The 16,755-nt window shown below is 50.1% G+C and overlaps 1 protein-coding gene across 1 annotated transcript in view; it reads right to left on the reverse strand.

The window, feature by feature from the left end:
* Window positions 1-16,755, reverse strand: part of Zcchc24 (zinc finger CCHC-type containing 24) — a 51,844-nt gene that overhangs the window by 22,302 nt on the left and 12,787 nt on the right. The gene's annotated exons all lie outside the window — the stretch shown is intronic.

Below are 16,755 nucleotides of genomic sequence, written 5' to 3' on the forward strand. Positions count from 1 at the left end.
CTGGGAGGCGAGATCTGACACTTCCTGTCCCCACTGCACATGTTGGGACGGTGGGGGGAGGGGACTCTCAGACAAGCACCCATCTGTGTTCCCTAGAGAAGAGCTGCCCAGTTTGAGGCAGGGGGACGGAGAGAAGGGACAGTGGCACCAGGGATATTCTTAAAATTGGGAGCCTTAGTCCATCCCAAGCAGCCTGAGTGCCCTCTGAGCTGGAGCCATCAGGCTCAGAGCCTCCTTGCCTGGATGTCCTTGGGGCCTTTGGGCATTTGCTCTTCCCTCTGCCAGGAATGATCTTGGCCCAGGACACCAAACATTTTCTCCCTGATTCATTTGTCTCTAATCAAGTTGTCCTGTCCTCAGAGAGGTGGTCCCTGACGGCCCTGTTTGAGCTATGACTTATATCATAGTGTCTCTGTTTCTTTGCTGTCACCACTGCAGGAATATGAACTGCTCTTTCCTTGTCTTCTTTGTTCAATGTGGTCTATGCCATGCACACAGTAGGAGCTTAATAAATACACAATGAATGAACAGAGAAGAGAAACCAGTTGAGTATTGACTTGCCCAACACAGGGCATTCTGGGGAAGAACAGGGGTGGTAAGGAGGTGGCAAGGAGTGTGGGGGATACCAGGGGAAGTCACAGTGGAGACGGTTCACTGCAGTGAACTGGGTGGCAGAAAGTACGAAGGTGAAGGCCTTGGTGGGCCAAAGGCCTCAGGGACCCCAGGACCCCATTGCAAGGGTGGATTTAGCCCAGGAGCCATGGAAAGCCACAGTTTAGGATTGGTACAGACAGGTGCCCGTGGCCTTCTGAAGTCTCTCTGGCTATATGTGGCCGATGGATGGTGGCAGAGAGACGGTGAGGCCCAGGAAGTCTGAAGCAGCATTCTGCAGGCAAGCTTCTCTGTGCCAGTAAAGTGGGCAGAGCCTGGCCACGGCTGTGTCCATCCAATAAAGATGGATACAGGAGATCTAGCCAAGACCGGAGCGGGGACACAGCACATGGGACAGCCACATGATGACATTAGGGCAAGAGACATGAGCTCCAGAGAAAGGGTCTACCCTGAAGCTGGTCTGGGGGGCAGGGCTGGGCATTCTGGTGCTGCTCTGTAATTACATAGATGCAGGCAGATTCTTTCCCCAGTGGGTGAACTGGAAGGGCACATGGAGCACCCTAAGGCAGGCCTCAAAGTTCCAAGCTGCCTGCTAGGCCCAAGAGCGACTCCTTGGAGCTAGGAAAGAGGGTGAATGAGAAAGAGGCTGACCTCACAGCAGAAAGAGCCCAGGCAGGGCAAGTCAAACTCCAGTCAGGACAGAAAGCCCAAGGTTCCAGCCATCAGGCACCTAGAAGACACGAGCCACAGATGCCTCCCAGGTCACATCGCCTCCCACTGGCCTTCCACACAGCAGTGGATGCTCTGGGCAGAGGCTTCCAGGAGCACCAAACCCTGACTAGCAGGATGGAACTCAGACATTCAGTGCTGTGGAGCATGTGAAAAGGGGACTGCTGGCTCCCCCTGCATGTCCCAGAGTCTTGCTTTGATGAAGATTGCTGTCCAGGGACTCTGTCACAGTGACTGAGGCCTCATTCCCAGAGGCCTGCTGCTGCACCCCCAGGAAGGCCTCCTGGGGTTCTGTGCTTTCCTACTGCTCCAGCTGAGGCAGAGGCTTTAGGTAAGTCCCCAGCAGCTCTCACGTGGAGTCCCCAGTCCCTGCAACTTGCCCACATGGCGCATGTGGGATCCTCACTGTCCCATCTTGGCTGTGTTCCCAGTGGCCTAAAAAGCAAGAATCCCAGGATGCTATCTACAGACGGGGCGCAGACAGGGGGCTGGTGCTTCAGCTCTGTCCATGTAGGTCCTGAACCTATGTGCACACCAGGCTGGGCAGGGCAGAGCACAGGAAGTAAAGCATGAAAGAGTTTGTCCCTCACACCTCAGGGTGACCTGGATCCTCCTGCTAAGCCAAATGACAGTGACTGAGAGTGGCCAAGAGAAAAGCAAGCAGGGATGGAGAGATGGCTCAAAGGTTAAGAGCACTGGCTGCTCTTCCAGAGGTCCTGAGATCAATTCTCAGCAACTACATTGGGGTTTCTCACAACCCTCTGTAATGGGATCCGACGCCCTCCTCTGGCCTGCAGGTGTACTGCACACAGGGCACTCAGACATAAAGCAGCATCTCAAACCAACTGCACATCTTCGAGGGGGCAAGTTGGTGAGGCTTCCCCCTAATCTCCAGCTCCTGGATAGGGAGAGACATACAGTGCAACCCTGGTTATGTTATAATATGCGCAGGCCTGGCATGAAAGGCATGCACCCCCCACGCAATGCCCCACCTCAGGAGCTCTGCGTACATGCGCCTCTCCACAGCCAAGGGGGGCTGGGAGTGGGTACATAGCCTCAGCAGCTCTGGGTTTCTAGAAAAATGACCAAAAGAGAAAGAAAAAAGAAAAGAAAAGAAAAAAAAGAACCCTGTGGGAAAGAGGGGGAAACCCACAATTCTTCCATCTCTCCTGGGGGAAAAAAGTAATCTGTCCCTGCCTTGGGCCATTTGTGGCCCCACAAAGAGGTGGCCACTACCCATCTAGTGGCTCGCAGCCTCTCATCCAGTGACGGCAAATGAAACCAGATCTCATGCACAGCCCAAGAGACCTGGGTTTGAACGCCAATGCCACTGGGCAGCAGCAAGAGTACAGAGGAATTTCTGCCTCTCTCTGAGTCATGGGTTGGCATCATCCCATCATCCAACTAGGGAGGACGACGATTGGCTCATTTAAAGCAAATGCTTGGCACACGGTTGGAATTTCGTTCAGAGTAGCCATCACCACAATTATGACTCCCACCACCACCATCCCCATCATCACCACCATCATCACCATTATCATCATCACCATCATCACCATTATCATCATCACCATCATCACCACCATCATCATTATCACTATTAACACGACTGCCATCACTACCACCGTCATCACCACCACTGTTATCACCACTGCCACCATAATTACCACTACCACCTCATCACTATCTTTATCATCATCAGTGTGACCGTCACTACCATCATCATCACCTCCATCGCCACCATCATCATCCTCACATTACCAATGTGCTTATTACTTCACATATTCTTAGATCCCCCCTCCTTGTACCTTGATAGCCTCTTAAAAACCCAGGTTTTTCGAAAAGCATAATTTCACTCCTAAAGTGGCTATGAGAGTGGCCACCCAGTCTCCTTCAGCAAACACAAGCAAGGCAGGCTTTGTGCCAAGATTGATAGGTTGGCAGGCATGTGGGCAGCCCCTGCCCCTTCTCGGTGTGCCAGGTTTGTCCTTACAGGATCTTGCTGAATCCTCATGGCCATTCTGTCAGCCATAGTCCGATGCCCCTCAGCATGGAAGAAACCAGAGAGGTGCAGGGGCATTTTCAAGGCATTTTCAAGAACACACAGAGTGAGAGACAGAAGGCTTGATGTTTGGTAGCCCACTTCCTGTCATGGCTCTAGGTTTGACATTCTAGCATAGCTGAGGTGGGGGGTAAGGGGACTGTGTGGGACACCAGTCCTCAGGCATGACTGTGTGGTCTAGCTGCTGATTTGAAAATGGCCTAGGGTTAGAGTATGTGGGACTGAGAACCCTCCTAGGCTTGGTTAAGTCACTAAGCAAGACTATAGACGCAAAGTATATATAACCTTCTGGGGGTCTGGGACGCTTTCTGTTACCTTAGAGCGACCGAAGGTCATTTGGGTCCCTACTGAAACAGGATTGTTCTACATAAAAAGGCAGGCCCAGGCCGGGCTAAGTGGAAAGGCCTCTGCAGTAACAGCTGGAAGACAGGGCACCGTTCTTACTAAGCCATTTCATCCCCTCCTAGGTCTCTGTTCTCCACCTGGAATCAGGGTGTGTTTGTCAGCTCAGAGCTTGAGGGGTCTTTGCATGTGATAGTCCCACATGATGAAACCTAATCTGCTACTCTGGGCACCAAGAGCTCTGCTGTGAGACGTACTGATACAAACCATAATCAAGAGATGCTTCTGCGTGCCTGTATCACTGTCCCTGCTGGGTGGTGGAAGGCGCCTTTTGTCTCTAGCTTTGACTCCTCCTCTGCTGTCGTGTTGGGGGCGGAGCCACGAGTTCTACAGGGCCCTGTCTCCCCATTCACTGTTCCCCAAGGCAAGACTGCTCATACAGCTCACCAAGGTCAGACCCCTGGCTCTAGTAGCCATTGGGCTAGCTGGATTGGCAGACCATCACAGGGTTGCTGAGAGTAGACTCTGCCAGAGCTAAGCCTACAACAGCACCATGCCTTAGATTCTAGAATTGGGGATGGCAATGCACACTATTCTCAGGCAAGAGGCTTCATCCCCAGAACGAGAGCTCCTGAGAACCCAGACACCTGTGTGGGGCTTAGAATGCTGAGCTCAGCCATGCACAGAGCAGAGCGTCTCAGATCTGAAACCACACAGCCCACAGCCCGAGAGCCAGAGCCACCTGGAAGGAAGCCGGCTTCCAAGTCACAAGCTCTATGGCCACTTGGACCAAGATTCTGGGCTGAAGCACAGGCATGAGGAAGCAGAAGCTCTGGAACTTACTGTATCTGAGACCTTAGAAGGACAGCGAGCTTGCTCACCTGCAGATCCTCTCATGCGGACACCATGTCATTTCACACTGGGTATTGTATTTTGCCCATCTGTCTGTCACCATCATTTGAACATGGCCCACAAGTCTCTGTGTCTCAGCCTGCTCTAGTCAACACTTGCAGCAGCACCAAATCAACAAGACAAAAACATCCCAGGCACTCCTACGGGGAAGTCCCAGAGGAGCATCATTGATTGGGTTCAACCTCTCTTTCCTGTTATAGGGAAACAGAGACTACAAGCAACTAGCCCAAGGACACACAGAACTGTCTTCCAGCCTCTACACCAGGCTCAAGTCCCCTAAGCCTCTCCTTGGACCCTCTTTGGACCCCACAGGCTCCAGGGTTTCCGTTGCCTCTTTAGAGGAGCCTCTGCTTTGGGGTGCTGTTAGAATCCTGGGTATCAAGCAGGCCAGAGCAGAGAGAGACTTCAGTTCTCTAGGCTCCAAGAGAGCCTTTGGGCCTACAGATGTGCAGTGTCTACCAAATGGCCTCCAGGAGGGTCACCAGGACCCTTAATGCCAATCCTCACTCCCAGGGGGCCCATAATAAAGAGAGGCTTTGGGGACAACATTTGAAAATCCGCACTTCTGCTGTGACAGTCTGGGCCTAGCTGTGGACTTAGACAAATGATGTGGCCTCTTTTGTCTAGAGCTCTAGGTATATAGGACAGGTTACAGGACCAGCCTGTAACCTGTAAGGCACACACTCCCCAGGATAGCTTTGAATGCAGAGCAACACAAAATCATTAATTTACTTAGTGTGTGTGTGTGTGTGTGTGTGTGTGTGTGTGTGTTTATATTGACAACTCAGTTCCATGCACGGTGTTCAGTATGACCTTTGTACATGACAGCGTTATGCCATAAAAAGACAGGCACACATGGAACTGTCTCAGAGCAGAAGGCTAGACAGAGACTTCTTCACCTCTCCCTGGTCTGCTGTGGACCTTACACAGCAAGCCCATCCATTCCAGGGGATGGAGGCCCTCAGTGTCCTTCCTGGTGTGTTCCTGACTGATTAGAAAGTCATGCTGTTGTCTGTCTAACCCAAACACTCCAGCTGTGATTTGGCCCCTTTGCCATGTCCGGAATAGATGGTGATAGCCTGGGCATAAATAAACGCCTTTGGTTTGCTTAGAGGAAGCCCCAGCTTCCTACACCCAGATGAGGGTGCTCCCCCAACTCTGTCTGCCCTGTCCCAGCTCTGCTGATCCCAAGCCAATCAGCGCAGCCTTACCGAGGCTGCTGGCCCTTTGCTCCGTTTCACCCAACGCCTCTGGGTCCTAAGCAGACTAACACGGTCGTTTCCTGTAACTAGATGGAAATTCCTAGGCAAGATCCCATTAGGCTCTAGAAGGAAGTCCCATGCTGTGGACTCCAGGACAAGGAAAGTAAGGGTCACTGTGCTGTGGGACAGTAGTTCTTGAACTCTGGTGTGGCCAGAGTGACCCAGAAGGCTTAAAGATCACATCTACTCTGATGCTGCTTGAAACTGATCCTGTGCGAGGTAGGAGCTCTGCCACTGAGTCATACCCTCAACCCCAGCTTGCATTTCTAAGCCTCTCAAAGCAGCAGCTGGCTCAAGGACCACACTCCAGGCTAGCCTCCCAATGTCCACACTCCAGGCTAGCCTCCTGATGTCCACACTCCAGGCTACCCTCCCGGTGTCCAGAAACAGTCACTCCTTTCTGGCCCTTTAATTCAGCTTATCTGGCTTTCCTTTCATCTATAAGTGTCAGCTCAGAAGATTTTCACAGAAGGGACAGGCTGGATGTGTGTTCATGGACCCACTATACAGAAGAGAAAACTGAGGCATAGCAAGGGCATGAGACTTATTCAAGGTCACCTAGTTGACTATCCTGCCTCAAAATCAGAACCAGACACAGGGCAATGAGCAGCCCTACCTAGCAACCAACTTCCTGTTCTGCCTTCAACTCAACAGAGCCTGAGGCCTCCTCACTCTCCAGCTGATCCTAGAGGACCTGCTGGCCTTCTGGGCCTTGAGCCAGTGAGTATCCGAAGGAATCAAGAATCAGCCCAGCCATAAGGCCAGGTTCTCATAGGCATGGGATGGCTGGGGAGGAGTCCCAAGGGAGGCAGGCTCAAGTTGGGCTCTGAAGGGAGCAGGTGGGAAGCAGCTAAGTTAGGGCAGTGTAAGATGGGGTGCAGCATGAGGCAGGGCTTAGCAGCTTGGAAAATACCAAACGTGTGCATGTGCGTATGTACCTGTGCAAGTGTGTGTGCACATGTGTGTGTATGCACCTTTATGTGCGTATGTGCATATGCATACATGTGTGTGCGAGTGTATGTGTGTGCACATGTTTATGTGCACATGTGTGTGCGTGTGTATACATAGCATATGCATATGTATACATGCATGTGTCCCCACGGATATAGGCTCAACAGCCATTGGAGGCAATGGGATGGTAAGGGGAGGGCCCAGTGTCTGTTATATCTCAGGAGTCTCATGTTAGTCCCGGCCTCAGTTTACCAGTGAGGGTGGATGAGGCTCTGGGTCCAGCAGCCTCAAGAGTAACAACAAAGCCCATGAGAGCAGCTGCACACCACATGCTAGAGGAGGCCAAGTAAGGGACAGGCAGTGTGGCCCACATAGCCCACTGCACCCTGCAAGGCAAGAGAACCCATTCCCAGCCAAGGCTATGCAGTGGGCAAGCACAAAACTAAAGTCTGAGTCCAGTTCAGGAAGGCTCTGCGAGAACCTAGGGCCTTCAAGCCAGCTCATCCTTGAACAGTCCCAAGACAAACACAAGCCACGTGAAAAGTTCAAGCCCTTGCCTCTCTCCCTGTTCTGAACTGAGTCACTCACATCCTCCCGCATGTTTCTGCCACCAACATTAGCCACGCGGCCACGCTGCCACTTAGCCATGACACCATGCTGCCACTCCACCACACTGACACTCCACCACGCCGCCATGCTGCCAAGCAGCCACGGGGTGGCCTCAGCCTGAGCTAAACCATTTGGTGGAACCTCCAGCTTGTGTCAGAAACCTTATGATGGTGATGATGCATTGACCAACACAGATCAGTTTGCTTTGTTTCAGCACTCTGTTCTCCAGGCCTTACAAGTTGCTCAAGGCTGGGGGATGAGCCCTCCCTTCCAGGCTCTGCCCTCATGCCCATCCTCAGTATCTAGGAGATGAAGCCCTCATTGATCATGGAGACACTGGAGGCTCCTTCTTGCCCTGTATGATGCTTAAAAAGAGGACCATCAGCTGAGGATGTGGGACCGGATCCACAGCTCCTTCCGGTCACGTGCCCTGTGCCACACCCCTCTTTCTCCAGTCTCCTACCGCCTCTGCAGCTGTCAGCTCTTGTCTGTGCTAGGTAGGGTGAGTACCTGCCACGTCCATCCCTCCATGGGAGCCAACAGGAGCTGACAGTTGTGCTCCCCCAGCTATCCCCTGGGGTACCACCCTGGGCAGAAAAGATTCCCCAAGCCTCTTACAGAAAGTTCCCCCAAGTCGGCCCAAGTTCTTGGAACTGTCCCTGCTCCTCCCAAGCCCCCCGAGGAAACAATCTTGTCACCTAGACCCTACAGCCCTTTCCTGAAATAGCCCCTTCCGTAGACAGAGGGTAGGAGGGAGGCCCAGAGTCCTCTGGGGGACCCCACAGCTCTGAGGCACACTCTAGACTTTTGGGACCACCCCAAACCAGTTTGAAAGAGCTGACCTACAGCCTAAAAATAACAACATCCACTAACAATTTAGTGTAAGTACTCGGGGAGTGGGGGAGAGCTTCAGATAAACAGCAGCTCCCAGCATGCTTTGGGGCAGGACTTTTCAGTATCCTTACTAGAAATAGGAGGAAACAAGACCTGGAAAGACTGGCTCACTTTCCCAGAGGCTCACAGCTGGAAAGAAGCCACACTGGAGTTGTATGAGGCAGCAGGAGGGGTCTCAAAAAGGAAGGAATGAGAGAGGGAGGGAGGGAGGGAGGGAGAAAGGGAGGGAGGGAGGAAGAGAAGGAAGGAGGGAGAGAAGGCCAGGATACATGAGTCCTGTCACCTCCCAACACCAGTACCAATGAGACTCTGGGCCAAGCAGCAGTCACAGGGCCCCCAGCCATGTTCCTGAGAACATTCCCTGGGCACCCATGGCATTCCAGGTACTGTGCCAGGTGCTAGACTAGCATAGCTCAGGTCCCCACAATGGCCATCCTTGGTTCCAGGGGAGTCATTTCCCCCTGCCAGCAGCCCAGAATTCCTCCTGGGAATCAGAATGATGCTGTACACCTCCCCTATCCCCTCTTTCCTCCTCCTGTTCTTTCCCTCCTCCTCCTCTTCCTCCCTTCCCTTCTTCTGGCTCCCCCCGCCCCCTATAGATCTTTTCATAAAGCGATCTTAGTGCAGGTTCTGTGAGAAACCCTCAGTTTCCCCACCAGCTCACCAGTGCTCCTTTCTGTTTTCTGTTGCTACAATAAAATACCCAAAGCTCAAACTTCCCAAAGAAAATGGGTTTATGTAACTCACAGTTTTGGTTAAAAGTCCTAATATCAAGTCCTTTGAAGCTCCCATGGAGAAGCCCACGAACGCCAGAAAGACTAAGAGGTCACCTGGCAAAGAAAGAAGCTTGCTTTCTTTCTTTTTTTCTTTTTTTTTTTTTTTTTTTTTTTTTTTTTTTTTTTTTTTTGTTTTTTTTTTTTTTTGTTTTTCGAGACAGGGTTTCTCTGTGTAGCTCTGGCTGTCCTGGAACTCACTCTGTAGACCAGGCTGGCCTCGAACTCAGAAATCCACCTGCCTCTGCCTTCCAAGTGCTGGGATTAAAGGCATGCGCCACCACCGCCCGGCTTGCTTTCTTATAATAACCCTGGAGACATAACCTGGAAGAGTTACCTTGGTTCCTTCCAATGACTTAACCACCTCCCACCAGACACCACCTCTTAAAGGCCCACCGCCTCTCACTTCATCCATCAACACTGTGAGAACCAAGCTTCCTACACATGAGCCCTTAAGAAGCACACTCAAACCAAGTCTAAGCTCCAGCAGCTCTTGCCTGAGTGGAAGCTTTAAATATCTTAGCCTGAGAGCTTTCCCTTGTCTGTCCCTTCCTATGGGAGGTGCTCACAAGCAGAGGGGAGGGCCTGGCTGAGCTCACTGAACAGGATAACCCCTTTCATCTCTCCATGCCACTCAGCTTGGCAGCCCTAAGGAGCTTCCAGACCCTAGCCTGAGTTCTTTAGGGAAAACCCTGCAGATCCACGGTCCCTCTCCATCTGTCCCCTGGGCAGTTCCATCCACTCAGACCCCAGAGAATAACAAACCTGCTGTGAAATCAGGACTGGAATGAAGGGGTCGGCAACCCAGGCCAGGGTCAGATATGGCCCGTCAGCTCTGCTTATCGCCTTTGAACACCCAAACCCTCAGGGACTGGCGCCTCTGGCCTGTGGTAGGAGGCAGGGCAGCCCGGGCAGGGTAGGCAGAAAGCCAATGGGCTCCCCAGCAAGACTCTGAAACTATTTACATCTTAAGATTTCAGCTGTTCTGGGATCTGAGTCTCTCTCTCTCTCTCTCTCTGCTCTGTTTTCCTTTTTCTTTTGCAATCTCCAAGAAACCCGAGCTGCCAGCTGGGTGGGGTGACGATCTCGCTGTCTGACATCTGGATCACATTAAGCAGGCAGGCGTGCTGACTCAGGCCTGTGCTCCCCTGGGCTCCAGCCCTCAGCTGGACATGGAGGCACAGGTGACAACCCGCCCCAGACCTCCCTAAAGACAAGGACCACTACTCATCAAGAAAGAACTGGGAGGGAGGGGGGTTCAAGGTTTGAAGGGTAGCTGCCAGGCTTGGCATGCTGGGAAGAGGGAGGTCCTAAAGAAAGGACACTGGGTCCTTGCACAGAGGTGCAAGGTCAAATTGCAGATGTGGAAAAGCAGCCCAGACAGGTTAGGCAGCTTATCCAGTGCTGCACAGCAGAGCAACATACAGAATGATGACTTAAACTCAGCCTTTTAACTTATAAATGCAAGGCTCTTTCCCTTTTTCTAATGGACTCCCTTCCCAGCATCAGGAACTTTCCTGGTGGCATGCAGACCCTGTGTGAGGTTTCCTGAAATCAGCAAAACCATCCAATTGCAAGCAGCTCCAGTTCCTCTTAGGGCTGCCTGATGACTTTCATGCCCATAGACTTTTTCTTTTGTGTGGCCCTTTCTTTATAAGTTACTAAAATTATATTTTCTAACTGTGTTGGTGTGGATATCCAGGCTAGATTCTAATTACATGATGATGTCATCTACTTCCTTTCATGGCCTTAAAAGACATAAAGCAGAACCATTTCTGTGGACCCCTAAAAAGACCATGAGCAGCCTTGATGCTGTCTGTGCTGTAGAGCGGTCACCCGGAGGGGACTCCTGGCTCTTCTTCAAGTGTAATGTTCCTGATTTGGGCTTTCATTTTTCCTCTATGTTGCAATGTTCTGAGCCTCTGAGCTCCACCCAGCCTCCAACCTGCCCTCAGAGTGATCTTTTAAACTGTTAGCGTGAGTCCATTACCTAAACCCAGATGGCTCCCCTGCCCTCAACACTAAGCTCAGAGTTACAGCCTGGCATGCGAGCCTCCACCACCTGCTCCACCTGCTCTGACCACGCCTCCCGCCTCTCCTCTGGGAGTGCCAACTGTGAACAAGGGCATGCAGTACCCAGAGAGGCCTGGGATGCCTTCCCTCCCTGGTCTAGCTCCTCCCCCTGAAACATCCCACAGTGCCCTAGACAGAGTGGGACAGACTCTTGAGCCACCACCCAGGCTGTGCCTATTCTAGAAGCATGTCTGTACCCAAGAGACACTTAGAGAGGTCCTCAGAGCCCCAACTCCGAACACACAGACCAAGCTGGAAAGATTGGAGGATTGGTGGCTCAGAGCCACTGTGGCTCAACTCCTCAGGGTCCTGCCCCATCAGGCTGCAGACATCAACACCTTGTGCTCAGTGACCCTGCAGGCAGCTAGCAGGTACTGCCTAGGTCTCCCCTGCAGACAACATATGCCTATTGCTACCAGAGCTGACCTCTCTCCTTTACCAGGCAGCAGATTCCTGAGGCTAGACCCATTGTGGGTTGTGGGTCACACCTACTTAGGCAGGTGTGGCTTCTTGAGGTCTATTTCCAGCCATTCCCTCTTTTAAAAAACCAAAACCAAAACAAAACCAAAAAAAAAAAAAAAAAAAAAAAAACAAAAAAACAAAAAAAAAAAAAAAACAAAAAAACAAAAAAACCCTCTGATCTTAAAGACAGTGGATGTAGGCCATAAAAAAGCCTGGGCCCTAGACTCAGAGGACCTAAGTTCCAAGCATTGAGACTTAACAGCTGGGTGACCATGGGCAAGCCACTTACTGTCCCTGCGCCTCAGTGCTGTGAGAAGGACACGGGGAACTTTAACAAATGCACTGAGAAGGTGAAAGACTCACTGGCTATTGGACGGTGACTTTACTGTTTACCTTCAGACTTCAAAACTAGCTCATCATTGCGCATGCCCAAGGGCAGGAACTGTGAGGCTCATCATTGCGCATGCCCAAGGGCAGGGACTGTGAGGCTGGTTTGTTGTTGTTGTTACATTTCGTTTTTGCTTTTCCAAGAATGAAGTGCCAACACTCTTGGGGCCTAAGCTTTCCTAGAGAAGACATCTACTAGAGACGGACCTGGCACAACCACACCCAGCCGGAGTGATGTCCCCGTACGCAGCAGAGCTCCATTGCCTTCCACCTCGGCTTTGGAGGCTCCAGACTTCTTGGAGTACTCAGTATCCCTCACAGTAACCCAGCGTCATGCCACCTCGAGAGAATGCACTCCTGATCTTTTAACCGTGTCCTCTTCTTTTAAATAGGGTCTTGTGTATCCCGAGCTGTCCTTGAACTTGATGTGTAGCAGAGGCTGACATGGAACTCCTTGTTGCCTCTGTGAAATGCCAGGGCTCCTGGGCAACCTGGGGACCTGGCAAGGTACATTCTACCCCAGTTAAACTATGGATAATTCTAAACACATTTCGGTCATTTAGAAATTCTTATACAGAACAAAAGATAAAAGAGTAGAAAGAGCATTTGAAGGGACAATGGCCTAAAACTCTCAAAATCTAATGACAGCTTTTTGTTCTTGGTTTTGAAGACAGTTTCTCTGTTTGGCATTGGCTGTCCTGGAACTCACTCTGTAGATCATACTGTCCTCATACTCACAGAGGTCCTCCTGCCTCGGCCTCCTGAGTGCTGGGAGGGTGTGGCACCACAATGCATCCAAGCAGCTCAATAGTCTCTGTGTAGGATGAACACAGAAACAGACCCAGCACAGTGAGCACTTGAAGGCCCAACTCAGCAGCTCATGGACCTGTGCAGGAGTGGTATTTTCTGTGCATCATGCTGGTGAATTAAGATGTATAATGTAAACAATATCCAACAAGTAGATCACTACCAAGTGGCATTGAAATCATTTTTTAAAATTAAAATGTTACATTAGAAAACTAATAGAAAGGAAAGAAATAAGAATGAAATAGAGGAATTAACAAGACAATGTATAAAACAGAAACTCATGGTAGGAGTAACTCAAACTACACCGATAATACTAAGGGTGAATGGATTAAAGAATCCAATCAAAAGGCAGGGATTTTTCGAATTGGGCATAAAACTCAAGATCCAACCAATTAGATGCTATCTACAGGAGACTCACTTCAGATACAAATATTTGAATGGATTAAAAGTAATCACTAGAAAGCCAGATGTATCACTGTGGGAAAAAAAAAAAAAAACAGACATCATGGGTTTGTTTTAGTTCTATTTTCCCTTGGTCCTAGGGATTCAACCCAAGATGCGCTTGCAAGTGCTAGTTAAGGGCTCTACCTGACCTACATCTCTAACCCTAATACAGGCTTTAAAACAAAGAACGAACATTACTAGAGTGAAAAATTTAAAAAGGATCAACTCATCAGAAAGATATAGAAAGACAGGGCATACCTAGTAAGAGAACATCAAAGCACATGAAGAAAAGCAGACAATTGAAGACAAAGACGTAATTCAGCAACAGTAGTTGGGGACACTGGTATTTAATGGATAGAGAACTGGGCAGAACAGCAACAAGGCTACAGGAGACATAAACAGCCCTGTCGGCCAGCATGCCTAGCAGACAGCCCAGCTACTCCACCCAACCTTCTCCCAGGCCGGTCTCCAGGCCAGCCACATGCTGTTCCACAACAGCCACAATGCCGTTAGAAGGGATGAACAATACAAAGCAGTTAGTTCTCTGACCACAGTGGAATAAATTCAGAAATCATCAGAAGATGTTTGGAAAGCTCACAAATATGTGGCCATTAAACAACACATTTCTGAATAACCAGAGGGTCCGAAAGGAAAAGTCAGGAAAATATGGGATGGCATATGAGCATCATGACACCCTGCAGCATGCGATGTGGCTCATGGAGCAATTCATAGTTACAAACATTGGCAATGATAGAGGAAGGTGTGGGGCCCAGGGAGGTCGCTTAGTGGCTGTGCACAATAAAGACCTGAGCTTGGATCTGCAGAAGCCACGTGAAAGCCTGGTCATGTATGCCTTAAATTATCTGCATGGGGGAGGCAGAAATAGGAGGATCCCTGGGGCTTGTTGGATGGCCAGTTTAGCTGAATTGGTTAATTCTAGTGAGCTTTAAAAGTAAGTTGGACGGGCTGGAGAGATGGCTCAGCGGTTAAGAGCACTGACTGCTCTTCCAGAGGTCCTGTGTTCAATTCCCAGCAACAAGATGGTGGCTCACAACCATCTGTAATGGGATCTTATGCCCTTTTCTGGTGTGTCTGAAGACAGCTACAGTGTACTCACATACGTAAAATAAATAAATCTTTAAAAAAAAAAAAAAGTAAGTTGGAGAAGTGACTTAGAAGACACCAGATGCCAGCTTCTGGTCTCACATAGGAGCACACACATGTACATATCACACTCACATACATGAATATATCACACACATATTACATACATGCACATATATCAAACACATATACATGCACATATCATACTTACATACTCATACGTACATACATATATATGCACATATCTCACACACATATACATGCTCATATCACATACACATACATGCACATATCACACACATATTACACACACACACACACACAAAGATATGAAGCAGAGGCAGTGGCACAATTTCGCATTTGGGCAGTGGAAGAAGGAAGATTAAGAGTTCAAGAACCGCTAAGGCTGTCTAGCTATGTAAGATCCTGTCTCAAAAGAAAGAAAGAAACAAAGAAAGAAAGAAAGAAAGAAAGAAAGAAAGAAAGAAAGAAAGAAGAAAGAAGCCAAAGCATACAAAAATGAAGGTGTAGCCAAGTATGGTGGCAAATACTCATAAATGGGTGGCCGAGACATGATGATCACAAGTTTGAGGCCAACCTGGACTCTATAAAGAGAATGTCTCAAAACAAAAACAAATAAACCACAATAATGAGTAAGCGTATGGTCAGTGACCCAACCTCAGCCCCCACACTAAGAAATAAGAATAAAGGCCAAGTAAGCACACCACAGATGGGAACAAGAAAAGTCAGAGCGAAAAACCAAAGTCAAGGATTTTCAGAGATATTGTGAGGCCACACCCACAGCAGTACTATCCACAGTAATGGGTAGACACAGTCTCGCTGTGCTCTGAGAACTGATAAAGGCATATAAGTTCAGTGGGATACCACCTGGCCTTAAAAAGAAATGACAACCCACGATACATCGATGAGTCATGTGATCTTCCTGTCTCAGACTCCGCAGTACAGGGGTACAGGAGTGGGTCACCATGTCTCACTGGCATATCAATTATTTTGACCTGCTGTATAACATTTCACTTGAACCATGCGTTTATAAAAAAAAACCCACGGTCTTTAGTTGCCCTAAGAACCCGAGCTGGTTCAGGAGTCAGGTGATGAGGGTCCAGAGAGCAAGGTGACCCAGCAGCTGCTTGTGGTCAGTGAAGGGTGGATAGCATCCAACTAAATTCCAACCCACCCAAATCCCCTCCATCCAGCACCCAGCAGGGATGAGAGGGTGCTCTCTTGTCAGACAGCCTGTAGTAAGCATTTTCACCATGCCAGGCCCTGCCAGGTACTTTTCCTGCCTTTGCTCACTGTATTATCCAGGTGTTAGTTAGAGTCCTCCTTTGCTTTATCCCAACCCTGCCTCTACCACTGAGGCAGGCAGGAGTCCCAGATACTGTCAGGTTTGGGAACAAATCAGAATAGACAGTCTCAGATAGTCCATCTAGGTTACATGGAGCACAGGTCTCAGATGGGTGTGGCCCAGGTACTCAGGAAGGCACCAAGTACCAATTCTGAGTCCTGAGCTCTGCAGCTCTCATTCGTCCCACTGTCTATGGGCCCCTCCTCCCTCATCTGCCATGGAGCTGAGAGACAATGGTCAATGTGAAGGAAACGCGGTGTCAGCACTGAGCTGGAAACCGAGGGACCCTCTATCCAGTGGTCGGAAGACTCACCTGCCCGTGTGAAGATCCTGCTTCCTCCCCTAAGCAGCTCAACTTCCGCATGAGTTTCTCCCTTGCTCAAAGTACTCCTCCCAGCCTCCCAGAAGGAGGCTCCTGGGAGCCTGACACACAGGCAGTCACCCGCAGTACATGAAAGGCTGCCAGGGGACATTTGGCACAATGTGAGTGAGTCTTGCTTGCCCATTTCCCATGGGTGGGTTAGTTACTGAGATATCCTGAACTGTTGCATGTAGGAGCACTTAGCTGGGAAGGGGTGGGCAGCCTCTGAGTCCTTATCTGTTGTCCAATCAGAGAGCCCTGGGGGAGCTTAACCTCCAGCAAAGTCACAGGATTCCAAGGGTCTCTTGCTCACTGCCCCCATGGAAGTGAGGGGATGCCATCATTGGTGAGCTCCACCTTGTAGGGCTGTAGTAGGGGATTGCACATGTCACCATGGAGGTTGACCTGGCATGTGGGGTGGGCCTGGGGATCTGCTTCTCTACCAAGTTCCCTGGAACCATTAACAGAGCTGTGCCGGGGCTAGATTTGAAGCAGCAAAGACCCGCAGCCTGGCACAGCTCTCCCTGAGAAATGCCTAGGATGCAATGGTGGCAAGCCCATCCTGGGTCCCCACCCAGCTCCACCCTGGTTTCCAGCATCCGGAG

Source organism: Arvicanthis niloticus, chromosome 3 (genome assembly GCF_011762505.2).
Source record: "Arvicanthis niloticus isolate mArvNil1 chromosome 3, mArvNil1.pat.X, whole genome shotgun sequence".
In the NCBI taxonomy this organism is placed as follows: domain Eukaryota; kingdom Metazoa; phylum Chordata; class Mammalia; order Rodentia; family Muridae; genus Arvicanthis; species Arvicanthis niloticus.